The sequence below is a fragment of the Lepidochelys kempii genome, chromosome 5 (genome assembly GCF_965140265.1).
Source record: "Lepidochelys kempii isolate rLepKem1 chromosome 5, rLepKem1.hap2, whole genome shotgun sequence".
Lineage (NCBI taxonomy): Eukaryota > Metazoa > Chordata > Testudines > Cheloniidae > Lepidochelys > Lepidochelys kempii.
The window spans coordinates 5,702,651-5,715,525 of NC_133260.1; positions in this window are offsets into that span (position 1 = coordinate 5,702,651).

The following is a 12,875-nucleotide window of genomic DNA, read 5'->3' on the forward strand; positions in this document are numbered from 1 at the left end:
TGATTCTCAGAAGTGCTGAGCACCCGCCCTTTAAAAATCTGGCTGCTCTAGGACCCCTAAAATCACTAGTCACTTTTGGAAACCGTGGCATGAATTTCCACGTCCGAGCAGCTTTCTTTGCATGAGAAGGAAATTGGTCCAAGGCCCCACGCTGAGCTGCTTGAGGATTGTCCCATTACAGTGGGGTTTTAGCATACCGAGGGGCCTGTGTCTCACTGACTCCCATTTCTGCAGAGGAGTTAAGCCTGTATCTTTTTGGTAGCTCTGTTTGCATCATCATTTCCTGGTTCTCAAGAAAATTCTGATGAAATGCCCTGGAAGGGAAGTGGTTTTCCCCAGACGGTGACAGGTGTCTCAGCCGGGAAGTTTTGAGGGCTAGGCGTTAGCGTTGATAAACTGCAGCTCGCTGAACTCCGTGCGCCCCACTCTGCCTCTCACACGATGGCCGACAGCAGACTTTTTAGCAATTGAACGGTGAAGTGCACGGGGGAAGAGGGGGATCAAAGTAGATAGAGGCAAAACAAAACTCTTGAAAAATCAAAATTAGAGATGCTTTGTTCAGCCCCCTTTAGCAGAAACAGAGACCATGTGTGAGCATCAGGCGTGTGCTCTTAGCTTGTGGAACTGTCTTTCAGAGGTGATGCAAGCTGCATTGCTTGGTGCAGTCCCAGCTAGACTGGTCGGAACACAGGTGAATGATACAATAGGAGTAAACCTGCCCTGACAGAGGAACAGGCTGGGTGGCACTTCCTAGATCTATAGATACTCTGTAGATGCTATTTATTGCAGGATTAGCTATTTCTCCCCAGCTCCCCAAGCAGATCCCCCCTGTCATTCAGGTCTAATCAAGCTGGGTTAAGTCTGTTGAAGGAGATTGCATTCAGAGATCAACTAAAGTCAGAAATGAGGCGGAAGATTGTCACAATTCTATTGTTAGAGCTCTTGGTAAACCAACTCAGTGGGATCATTTCACTGCTGACAAGCTTTGCCCTGGCATAACAAAGTGCTGGAATCCTTTATCTAATCACAATTTACAGATAACCTCCCGATGATTCATCTTAAAGATCAGGAGAACACAGCCTCTGAGAAATGGATACCTACTCTGCAGGCCTGTGAGGGTGCTGAAAACAGCAGGATTGTCTCTCGCTGTCCAGGTTATTATTTGTATAGGGACTGTCCAGATGAAGAGGGCGTCCCCTGGACACAACACTCCGAGCAGTGTCGTTATTTTTGGGCGGTGTAGATATAGACAATAGCCAGTGGTTTTGCGTGGCATTCAAAAAGCAGACAGGAATCAGCTGGGCTAGCTTCTGAAGGTGAAGATGTACCAATTTGTGATGAGCGTGCACCCATTTTAAATGCACAGGTTCAGGGAAATCCGGGTTATGCTGCCACGGCTGTGGATTCTCAACCTTTGAGACATTAAGGAAACGGGAAAAACTCTTCAGATGCCAGGGTCTGCAAAAGGCTGCTGCTTGCCTTCTCCTGGGTACAAAGGAATAAGACCATCTCACCTCCCTCTTCAGACAGCTGCCTGCCTGTATGTTTTACGACCCAGTAAAAAACTGTAGGATCACAGGAATTAGAGAGAGAAAATACCTACTAGGCCTAATGTCAATGCAGGACTGTTTCCTCCAAATTATTGTAGTGTTCCAAAATGACCTTCCTCTTAAAATATATCTTGTCTCTTTCTATGCCAAAACCCTGCTTATCTGACATTCACATTTCTCTGTACCGCTCCCACCCCCTCCGATCACAGTTGGTGCCAGAGTCTTCTCTGCAGTTCCTATAATCTGGAATAGCCTTCCTGTATCTCTACATCGTCAAATCCTGTTGTAACCTTTTTTGATCCCAGGGGCTAGCCCAATTTTGGGGCTCTGTGGGTTGTTTCCACTAGAGGAGAAATTGATAGAGTCAGGTACTTTCTTTGATGCAATCTTGTTTATTTACAAAGATTTGTACATTATTATTTATTATTTGTATTACCATGGTGCGTACCAAAGTCCTGTTTCCCTGAACGCAGTAAGGAACCAAACAGCAGGGGGCAGTTCTTTTTCTTGCCGTTTCAAACGTGCTTTTCCAGCCAGCACTCTGTGCCCAAAAAGCTTTCTCTTAGGGTCGTGTTATCAACACTTCTGTTATCGTCTGCTTGGCCTTCTGGCCCCTTCTCTCTCTTCCATCCTGCCCCTTCTCTCTCACATACAGATAAAAGCAGTTCCCCGCCAATCAAAACCCTAGTCAAGAGGTGGGCGAACTACGGCCCGCAAGCCACATCCGGCCCGCGGGACCGTCCTGCCTGGTGCTTGAGCTCCTGGCCCCTCCCCTGCTGTTCCCCCTCCCCTCGCGAGCAGTGCTCTGGGTGGCAGGGCAGCGTGGCAGCATGTCTGGCTCCGGCCAGGCAGCATGGTTGCCAGATATGCTGCTCTGAGCCGCATGGTAAGGGGGCCAGGGCTGGGGGGTTGGATAAGGGGCAGGAGGTCCCAGGGGGTGGGCAGGGGACAGGGAGTAGGGGGCAGTTGGATGGGGCGGAGGTTCTGGGGGAGGCGGTCAGGGGAACTGGGGGTGGGGGTTTGGGTAAGCATGGGAGTCCCGGGGGGCTTGTCAGGGGGTGGGGGTGTGGATAGGGGTCGGGGCAGGCAGGGAGCAGGGGGGGTTGGATGGGGGTGAGGTCCTGGAGGACAGTTAGGGGTTGGGGGTCCCAGGAGGGGAAAGTCCGGGGACAAGGAGCAGGGGGGGGTGGATGGGTGGGGAGTTCTGAGGGGGGCAGTCAGGGGGTAGGAAGTGGGAGGGTTGGATGGAGAGCAGGGGTCAGGCTGTTTGGGGGGGCACAGCCTTCCCTACCTGGCCCTCCATACAGTTTTGCAACCCTGCTGTGGCCCTCGGGCCAAAAAGTTCCCCCCCCCCCGCCCTAATCCCTGCATTTGAGGCCCTTTGGGTCACATAGTTCAGCTTCTACTCCAGCTTTTCTGTGTGCCTGTGTTTTGGGTGCTAGGGCTTTTCTTTCAGGCACTTCCTTTGACCTTGAATGAAAGGTGGTTACACCCAACCCCCCTAACGCTGTCTTTCTCCCCTAGCCTAGGCCTAACTTCTCTCTCCCTCTGCTCTCCTCTGCTTATCGTTACAGGGCCTGAAGCTGCGCACCCGCAACTCCCACCGGCTTCAGTGGGGGAGTGCTACTACTGGGTCATTCGTTCTGCACGCCAGCAGTGTGCAGAATTGCCGGTGATCAGCACCTCTTGTAAAGGCTTCCCAGGGTAGGGTTTGCGTAAACAAGGCTGTCCAAAACAAAGCCGTATTGCAGTGCGCTGTTTGCACCCAAGCGTCTCTGTCAGGGGTGGCCAGCCTGAGCCTGAGAGGGAGCCAGACTTTACCAATGAACATTGCCGAAGAGCCACAGTAATACGTCAGCAGCCCCGCCAACCAGCGCCTCCCCCTCCTCCCGATCAGCTGTTTTGTGGCGTGCGGGAGGAGCGAGGGCACGGCAGGCTCAAAGGAGGGGGCAGGAAGGGTGGAGTGGGGGCAGGGCCTGTGGCAGAGCCCGGGGCTGAGCGGTGAGCGCCCCCGGCCCACTGGAAAGTTGGCGCCTGTCGCTCCAGCCCCAGAGTCGGGGCCTCTACAAGGAGCCGCAGATTAACGTCTGACGAGCCGCATGGGGCTCCGGAGCCCCAGGTTGGCCACCCCGGTCTATGTAGTCTCCATTAGAATTTAGGTAACATTCAAGTGACCATATGTCCCGGTTCTACTTTATGCAGTGTTGTTGTAGCCGTGTCGGTCCCAGGATATTAAAGAGACAAGTTATATTTTTGATTGGACCAACTTCTGCTGGGGAGAGAGACAAGCATTCGAGCGACGCAAAGCTCTTCCACAGGTCTAGACCTCACCCACCTTGGGTCTCTGGTTCTACGTTGACAGTCCCAGTTTTTCATATGATGTCTGCAGACCTTCTCCAGGAGCACACGAGACGTCTTCGTTTTTCGTTTAATCAATTCAGAATGTTTGTTCAAGACAGGCTGCTGCACTGAGTGGAATTGGCTCCGTATTTACCAGGAACAAACAGTGCAGAGGAATGATCAGTCAGAGTAATGCTCAGTGTTAGTGGGAAGGGAGACGTAAAGGAAAAGATATCTGGTAAACAATCTTGCCGACAAAGGCATAACCAGATCCAATGGCTGGAAGTTGAAGTTAGGCAAATTTATCCTTGAAATAAGATACAGTTTCCTAGCAGAGTGGGTGGTTAAACGTGGGGACGGCTTACCAGGGACATGGCGCAATCACCATTGCGTGGACTCTTTAAAATTAGATCAGGTATCTTTTTCAAAAAGCAGCTTTAGTCCAGTTGCTGGGAGAAATTATATAGCCTATGTGCCCAGAGATTCGGGCTGTATGGCCATGGTGGTCCCTTCTGGCTTGAAATATGTGAAACCCCCTGTTCCTCCACTTCCTGGAATGGGTTACCTAGGGAGGTGGTACAGTTTCCTTCCTTAGAGGTTTTTAAGGTCAGGCTTGACAAAGCCCTGGCTGGGATGATTTAGTTGGGGATTGGTCCTGCTTTGAGCAGGGGGGTTGGACTAGATGACCTCCTGAGGTCCCTTTCAACCCTGATATTCTATGATTCCTTCCTAGGCCATGGAGCAGCAGGAAACTATTGCCCTCAAAATGCTCACAACACTTGCAGCTCTGGAGTAAGACACCCCTCATACTTCAGGGCTTCAGCCGGTCCCCCCCCCCCCCCCCCCCAGCGATGCACTATTGGCCAGATATATTCTGTTTCTCCCCCACCCCTCATTCTCCCAGTACCTTCCTCTGAAGCTTCAGAGATTGGCCACAGCTGGCCACAAGACAACAGCTGGGGTGGACCTATGCTCTGCAGTGGTACTGAGAACCCTCTTAGATACCTGGCTGGTGTGTTTTGTTCACAAGCTCAGGGTCCAGCTGAGCTCCAGATGTGAGGTTGGGAAGGATTTACACCCCTGGTCAGATTGGCAGGGACCTTGGAGGTTTGTCACCTTCCTCTTCAGCATGGTGCGTGGATCACCTACTGGGATCATCTGGGCATATCTCATCTCATTGATGCCCTCCCGTTGCAGGGGTGTCAGGCATTAGTGGCACCTTGGTCTCTCCCGTCTTCTGGGTATGGCTTACAACAGTTTAGTCTCCTGGGGCCTGAAATGCTTCAGTTTAACTAAAGTCATTGCGGGAGGAAGGGGTGAGATTCTATGGCCTGTGTGGTATAGAAGGTTAGACTAGGTGATCAAATGGCCTTAAACTCTCTGAAATTGATGTGAGCCTCGTAGCTATCAAAGCTGTTCTTTTGCTCTGAGTGAATGTTACCACCACCCTGTTCAAGTGCTTAATGCTGGTGGTTCCAACACTCAGTTATTGCAGCCCACCTGTGGAGAAGGTTTCTGATGGCAGAGGGCTCTTTCACTGATCAAACAAAGGCTGACCAAGATGCAGTGGCTGGAACCTGAAGCCAGACAAAATCAGTCTGGAAATAAGGTGCAATTTTTTTTTTTTTAACAGTGAAAGCCAGTAACTGGTACGATTTACCCAGGGACGTGGTAGAGTCTCCAACACTTGAAGTCTTCACATCGAAATGGGATGCCTTTCTAAAAGAAATGCAGCTAGTGGGGGAAAAGAGCAGACCAAGGAAATGTCAAGTCACAATACAGGGAGATCACTGGTCATGTTATCTTAGCACCTGTGAAACTGGATGCCACACCCATTTGCATGTTTGATTGTAGCACTTTAGGGAGCACTAGCAGTTCTGCGACTCCTGCTGCTCTGTTAGAGAACATAACAAGGGTCATGTTGGGTCAGACCAAAGGTCCATCTAGCCCAGTATCCTGTCTTCCTACAGAGGCCAATGCCAGGTGCTTCAGAGGGAATGAACAGAACAGGTAATCATCAAGTGATCCATCCCCTGTCGCCCATTCCCAGCTTCTGGCAGAGGCTAGGGTCACCATTCCTGTCTTATAGCCATTGATGGACTTATCCTCCATGCACTTATCTACTTCTTTTTTGAACCCTGTTATAGTCTTGGCCTTCACAACAGCCTCTGGCAAGGAGTTCCACAGCTTGATTGTGCATTGTGTGAAGAAATACTTTCTTTCGTTTGTTTTAAACCTGCTACCTATTAATTTCATTTGGTGACCCCTAGTTCTTGTGTTATGAGAAGGAATAAATAACACTTTCTGTTAGGATATAGATATTCAGGCCTGTCTGCAAAGGCCTGTACTTTAAGAATTTAGGTGTATTCTTATCACTTGGCTAGTTCTAGAGGTATAAAAGAAGAATCAAAATCACTGTCTGCTGGTGTAAGGGCCTTCTCTTACTGTGACAGTCTGAGGCCCTGTTCTAAGGCCTTTGGCTAAGCAGCAGAGGCAGCCATAAGCTGGGAAGCGAACAGTCACATCCTCACATTCCAAACTAGTCACATTGAAATAAGGTGCTTTGGGTTGTTAGGCACTATCAGGACAGGATTGTATCCTATCACCTCCAGAGAAAGGGAAGTGCCTAGAAAATGTAAAAGGAAACTTAGTTTGATAGCATCCTGTCTGGCAAGAACTCACTTATCAATAGCTGGGATGTGAAATCCTCACTTCTGTATTGTCTTGTCATTATAGTTCCCACTTTGCTATTGTTTGTCTGTATAATCTCTGTCTGGTTCTGTGATTGTTCCTCTCTGCTGTATAATTAATTTTGCTGGGTGTAAACTAATTAAGGTGGTGGGATATAATTGGTTACATAATCATGTTACAATATGTTAGGATTGGTTAGTTAAATTTCAGAAAAATGATTGGTTAAGGTATAGCTAAGCAGAACTCAAGTTTTACTATATAATCTCAGGTTTCAGAGTAACAGCCGTGTTAGTCTGTATTTGCAAAAAGAAAAGGAGTACTTGTGGCACCTTAGAGACTAACCAATTTATTAGAGCATAAGCTTTCGTGAGCTACAGCTCACTTCATCAGATGCATATCGTGGAAACTGCAGCAGACTTTATATATACACAGAGAATATGAACCAATACCTCCTCCCACCCCACTGTCCTGCTGGTAATAGCTTATCTAAAGTGATCATCAGGTGGGCCATTTCCAGCACAAATCCAGGTTTTCTCACCCTCCACCCCCGCACACAAATTCACTCTCCTGCTGGTGATAGTGATGATGAAGATGTCATCAATATAGCGCAAGTAGAGTAGGGGCTTTAGGGGACGAGAGCTGAGGAAGCGTTGTTCTAAATCAGCCATAAAAATGTTGGCATACTGTGGGGCCATGCGGGTACCCATAGCAGTGCCGCTGATCTGAAGGTATACATTGTCCCCAAATGTGAAGTAGTTATGGGTAAGGACAAAGTCACAAAGTTCAGCTACCAGGTTAGCCGTGACATTATCGGGGATAGTGATTTAGAACAACGCTTCCTCAGCTCCTACTCTACTTGCGCTATATTGATGACATCTTCATCATCTGGACCCATGGAAAAGAAGCCCTTGAGGAATTCCACCATGATTTCAACAATTTCCATCCCACCACCAACCTCAGCCTGGTCCAGTCCACACAAGAGATCCACTCCCTGGACACTACAGTGCTAATAAACAATGGTCACATAAACACCACCCTATACCGGAAACCTACTGACCGCTATTCCTACCTGCATGCCTCCAGCTTTCACCCTGACCACACCACACGATCCATCGTCTACAGCCAAGCTCTGCGATACAACCGCATTTGCTCCAACCCCTCAGACAGAGACAAACACCTACAAGATCTCTGTCAAGCTTTCTTACAACTACAATACCCACCTGCAGAAGTAAAGAAACAGATTGATAGAGCCAGAAGAGTTCCCAGAAGTTACCTACTACAGGACAGGCCTAACAAAGAAAATAACAGAACGCCACTAGCCGTCACCTTCAGCCCCCAACTAAAACCCCTCCAACGCATTATTAAGGATCTACAACCTATCCTAAAGGATGACCCAACACTCTCACAAATCTTGGGAGACAGGCCAGTCCTTGCCTACAGACAGCCCCGCAACCTGAAGCAAATACTCACCAACAACCACATACCACACAACAGAACCACTAACCCAGGAACTTATCCTTGCAACAAAGCCCGTTGCCAATTGTGCCCACATATTTATTCAGGGGACACCATCACAGGGCCTAATAACATCAGCCACACTATCAGAGGCTCGTTCACCTGCACATCCACCAATGTGATATATGCCATCATGTGCCAGCAATGCCCCTCTGCCATGTACATTGGTCAAACTGGACAGTCTCTACGTAAAAGAATAAATGGACACAAATCAGATGTCAAGAATTATAACATTCATAAACCAGTCGGAGAACACTTCAATCTCTCTGGTCACGCAATCACAGACATGAAGGTCGCTATCTTAAAACAAAAAAACTTCAAATCCAGACTCCAGCGAGAAACTGCTGAATTGGAATTCATTTGCAAATTGGATACTATTAATTTAGGCTTAAATAGAGACTTGGAGTGGCTAAGTCATTATGCAAGGTAGCCTGTTTCCTGTTGTTTTTTCCTCCCCCCCCCCCCCCCCAGATGTTCTGGTTTAACTTGGATTTAAACTTGAAGAGTGGTCAGTTTGGATGAGCTATTACCAGCAGGAGAGTGAGTTTGTGTGTGTATGGGGGTGGGGGGGGGGATGTGAGAAAACCTGGATTTGTGCAGGAAATAGCCCAACTTGATTGTCATGCACATTGTGTAAAGAGTTGTCACTTTGGATGGGCTATCACCAGCAGGAGAGTGAATTTGTGTGGGGGGGTGGAGGGTGAGAAAACCTGGATTTGTGCTGGAAATGGCCCACCTGATGATCACTTTAGATAAGCTATTACCAGCAGGACAGTGGGGTGGGAGGAGGTATTGGTTCATATTCTCTGTGTATATATAAAGTCTGCTGCAGTTTCCACGATATGCATCTGATGAAGTGAGCTGTAGCTCACGAAAGCTTATGCTCTAATAAATTGGTTAGTCTCTAAGGTGCCACAAGTACTCCTTTTCTTTTTGCAAATACAGACTAACACGGCTGTTACTCTGAAACCTGCCAGTCTTATTAACCTCTCCTTGTGTCAGGGTCTCTGACATTCTGTGGACATACAGGCTTGGGTCTGATTCTTCTCTCCCTCTCACCAATGTTGCTGTGGTATAATTCTATTGATTTCAGAGGTGTTTACATCAGTATATGTGAGAGGAGACCCAAGCCCCTTGGGTTTTCATTTGTGGCCAGCTCTTTGTGGGGAAGTTAATAAGACTTTTGCCTGAGAGAAGTCTGAATAAAAATGCCCAGCTAAGGCCACTTGCATCCAAAGTGTGTCATATTGGCTTCTCCATTCCAGGTTAAGCCAGCAATTGATCCTTTAAATTCATTACTTATTTTGCCCAAGAGATCCTTCACCTATCAGGAAGGGCAGCAGGGAGGTCTTGATCCAGAGAGGACAAAACAGATTGGAAGCTGTAGGGACTCTTTTGGATTCTATCCGTGCTGAAAAGTTGCTTGAAAAGTGCTTATCCATTCCACGGATCGTGAGCACAGGCTGAATTCCAATCGCTGGGATTCAAACCGCAGTGTTTGGAAGAGACGTAATAAACCTTCCTGACCCCAGAGTTCCTCCTGCTTCTGGGCATAAGCCAGTCCCTGATTAATGGATGTTAATCAGAAACCTCTCAGATGGGCAAATCATTTAATAACTGCCTGCTGTATGTTCTTCCTAACATGCCACTGCTGCCGACCGGCGACTGGGCTAGGTAGACTACAGATCTCTTATGGCATGGGATGGGGTATTTGAGGCTGGGCAGAGGCAGGTTCTCCTACCTCCTGTGTAGTCAGGCTTCATGCTGAAAACTCCAGCAGTTCTACTCAGAGACACGAGCAATACCACAAGGCAATGGACAAGGGCCACCTTATTTAGTGCCCCTCTGAGGGCTGCCAGGGACTTCAGTCAAGTACGTTGGGCTGTCCCAATTCTGAAGTAGCGTGCAGGTTGCTCGTGGACTTGTACGCAACCTGCAAAGGAGCACGTGACATGGGTATTAGCCCTCTGTAACCCTGAGGGATGCCATGCGACTAGGACTAGGACATAAATCGCAGCCTCCCCTCTGCGTGTCATGCTTTTGCTATGTGATATCAGAAGTCAATTCAGGAGGGCTGGCGTCAAAGCTAGCGGCATAGCTCCCGTTGAAGCAGGTGGACCAATGCTGATCCACATCAGCGGAGGACAGGGCCCTGACTCCGGGCAAGAATGGAGCAAATGAAGCCAAACTTCATCCAAGACTGGAGGTATTTGGACCAGGGGTTTGTTTCAGGCCCCAACCCTCATTCCCCTCAGAGCTGATCAGGAAGAAGTGAGGGCTAAAAACGAAATGTGGTCGAAAATAGTCTGATGGGACAGCGTTCCACCAGGAGACACTGATTGGGTGAAACCGCAACATTCCATGGGAATGTGTCAAAAGTGTCAATGGAAGCCAGGCCGAGAGGCAGGCTGGCCGGCCGGTGAACTGCCCAGCTCCCTAGTTGTCCTCCTGCCCTCTTCCTCAGCGCCCTGGGTCCCTGGCTCCGTGTGTCAAGAATCAGAGCCAGTCTTCAGGAAACCTAACGAGCATGGCTGGCCTATAGTAGGCTGCCAAACTGGCTATGTGGCCTCATTGGTGGCAAGAGTCAGCAGGCCCACTCATAAACTCAGCAGCAGTTCAGTGGCTGCTCAAAGCATTTCCCCGTGGCCATGATCGCTCCTGGGCCCGCTTGTGCCCAGCCTGGCTTGGGCCCAACCTTGCCCTTGCCATTGCCCCAGTTCTGACCCTTGGCTCTGATTCCTGGCTGCCGATTCCTGCTCTAACCACTAGACACACCTGCCCAGTGACATGACATCTTGGCAGCCTGCCTGGCTCCTTAGTAGCCTGGCTCTTCAGTAACCCACATGGCGGATTGCCATGGAGCTGGGCATCCTGCACTGCCTGGGTGTGTATTTTGTGTTGGAAACAATGAAAGTTTCCAAAATACAATATTGTGCAATAACCATTCTGGGGGGTGAAATGTATTTTTTGGCTTTTCTTCCAGTTTGGGATGAAAAATTTGCCAACAATTCAACATTTTTCGTGGCCCCATAATTTTGTTTCCTGATCAGTTCTGCTAAAAAATACAGACTGGAGCTTGGGCAATTTTTCTTTGCCTGCTCTGAAACTGCCTGGACAGGTTTCTGGCCTCGGTGAGGCGCTCTGTCAGCTGGTAAGTGTGGGGGGGCGTGTTTTCGACTGAAGCAAGTCAAGGTGCCTTAAGGTTTCATCAAGCCCCAGATGGGATTAAAATCTCCAGACACGAGGAGGCTGGCGGTCGCCCTCATATTCTGGCTCATCCTTCTGCTTCGCCATTCTCATCCTGCTGGGTTTAGGGTGGTTTGCACGCGGCTCTGAAGCGCAGCTCTGATTGTCGGGATTTCCCGGCCTCTGGCTGAATTCACCTTCCTCTCTAGATATGGCTCATTCTTATTTGTGTCACAGTCCCGCCTAGTGGCTCCAGCTGGCGAATTAATTAATGCTGGGATACAGTGTTAGCTGCGCCCAGTGGAGTTACAACCCCTGCACCAGAGGGGTGGATCCCACCCTTCCGGTGGAGCTGCTCAGATGTTGGTGGATGATGTTGCATTTCCTCCGCCGTGGGTAGTATCAGAACAGGAGGAGCAGGGCAAGGCTTATGCAACAGCCGTCCAACAAACAGACTTAGAGGCCAATCCAAATCACTTAGTTATGTCTCGGAGACAGATTAATGAGCTTGTCTAAAGGCTTGCCCAGGTGGAATAATCAGCAATTTAACAGCGGGGTCCCTCCCGTTCGGCCTGTGTCCTGCTCCTGAATGATCCTCCCTCCGAGTCTGGGCGAGGGTGTTGGGAGGCAGCGTGTTGACCAGGGCACGAATACAAGAACACAATGGTTGCTGAGAAATGGCCCTGCAGAATGATTCCATGGGTGCGACCTCTGCTCCTGCCGCCAGGAGCACACCAGGATGATGGGCAGTGTGAGAACATGGAGTCAGAGCCTGTACCTTTTACAGACTTTGTTCTTCAGTTGTTACCTAAACACAGCCTGCTGGGGCAAATCATGCTCTTGGCAATGCTGGGGTGAATTGGGAGTAACTCCAGGAGACCGCGCCGGGGCTAGCCCGTCTTCATCTCCAAATACAGTCATACCAGATGCAAGGATCAGCACCAAATAGCCTCAACTCACCCACTCCCTTTCAAGTGCTTCTGAGGGAACGAACAGAACAGGCAATCATTGAATGATCCATCCCCTGTCATCCACTCCCAGCTTCTGGCAGGCAGAGGCTAGGGCCACCCAGAGCATGGGGTTGCATCCCTGCCCGTGTTGCCTAATAGTCATTGATGGACCCATCCTCCATGAACTTAATTCTTTTTTGAACCCCATTGTAGTTTTGGCCTTCACAACATCCCCTGGCGAGGAGTTCCACAGGTTGACTTTGTGTTGTGTGAAGAAGTATGTCCTTATGTTTGTTTTAAACCTGCTGCCTACTAATTTAATTGCATGATCCTTGGTTCTTGTGTTATGCGAAGGACTAAATTTCAGCAGGTGAGTGCCACCTTCAAGGGTCAGGCAGGGACTTCTTTTCACCCAATGTATTCTGGGAGTTTTTTTGTTTTTATTATTTCCTTTCTCTGAAGCATCAGGGATGGTCCTGGCTGGAGATGGAACTGTGGGCCAGGTCTCCAAGGTGGCACTGAGCCTTCTCTCTCGTGTGCTTGACTGGTTGGTTTTTGCTCAATGGTCAGGGTCTAACTGACCGCCCAAGTTGGGGTTGGGAAGGAAGTGTCCCCCAGGTCAGACTGGCAGTGACCTTGGGGT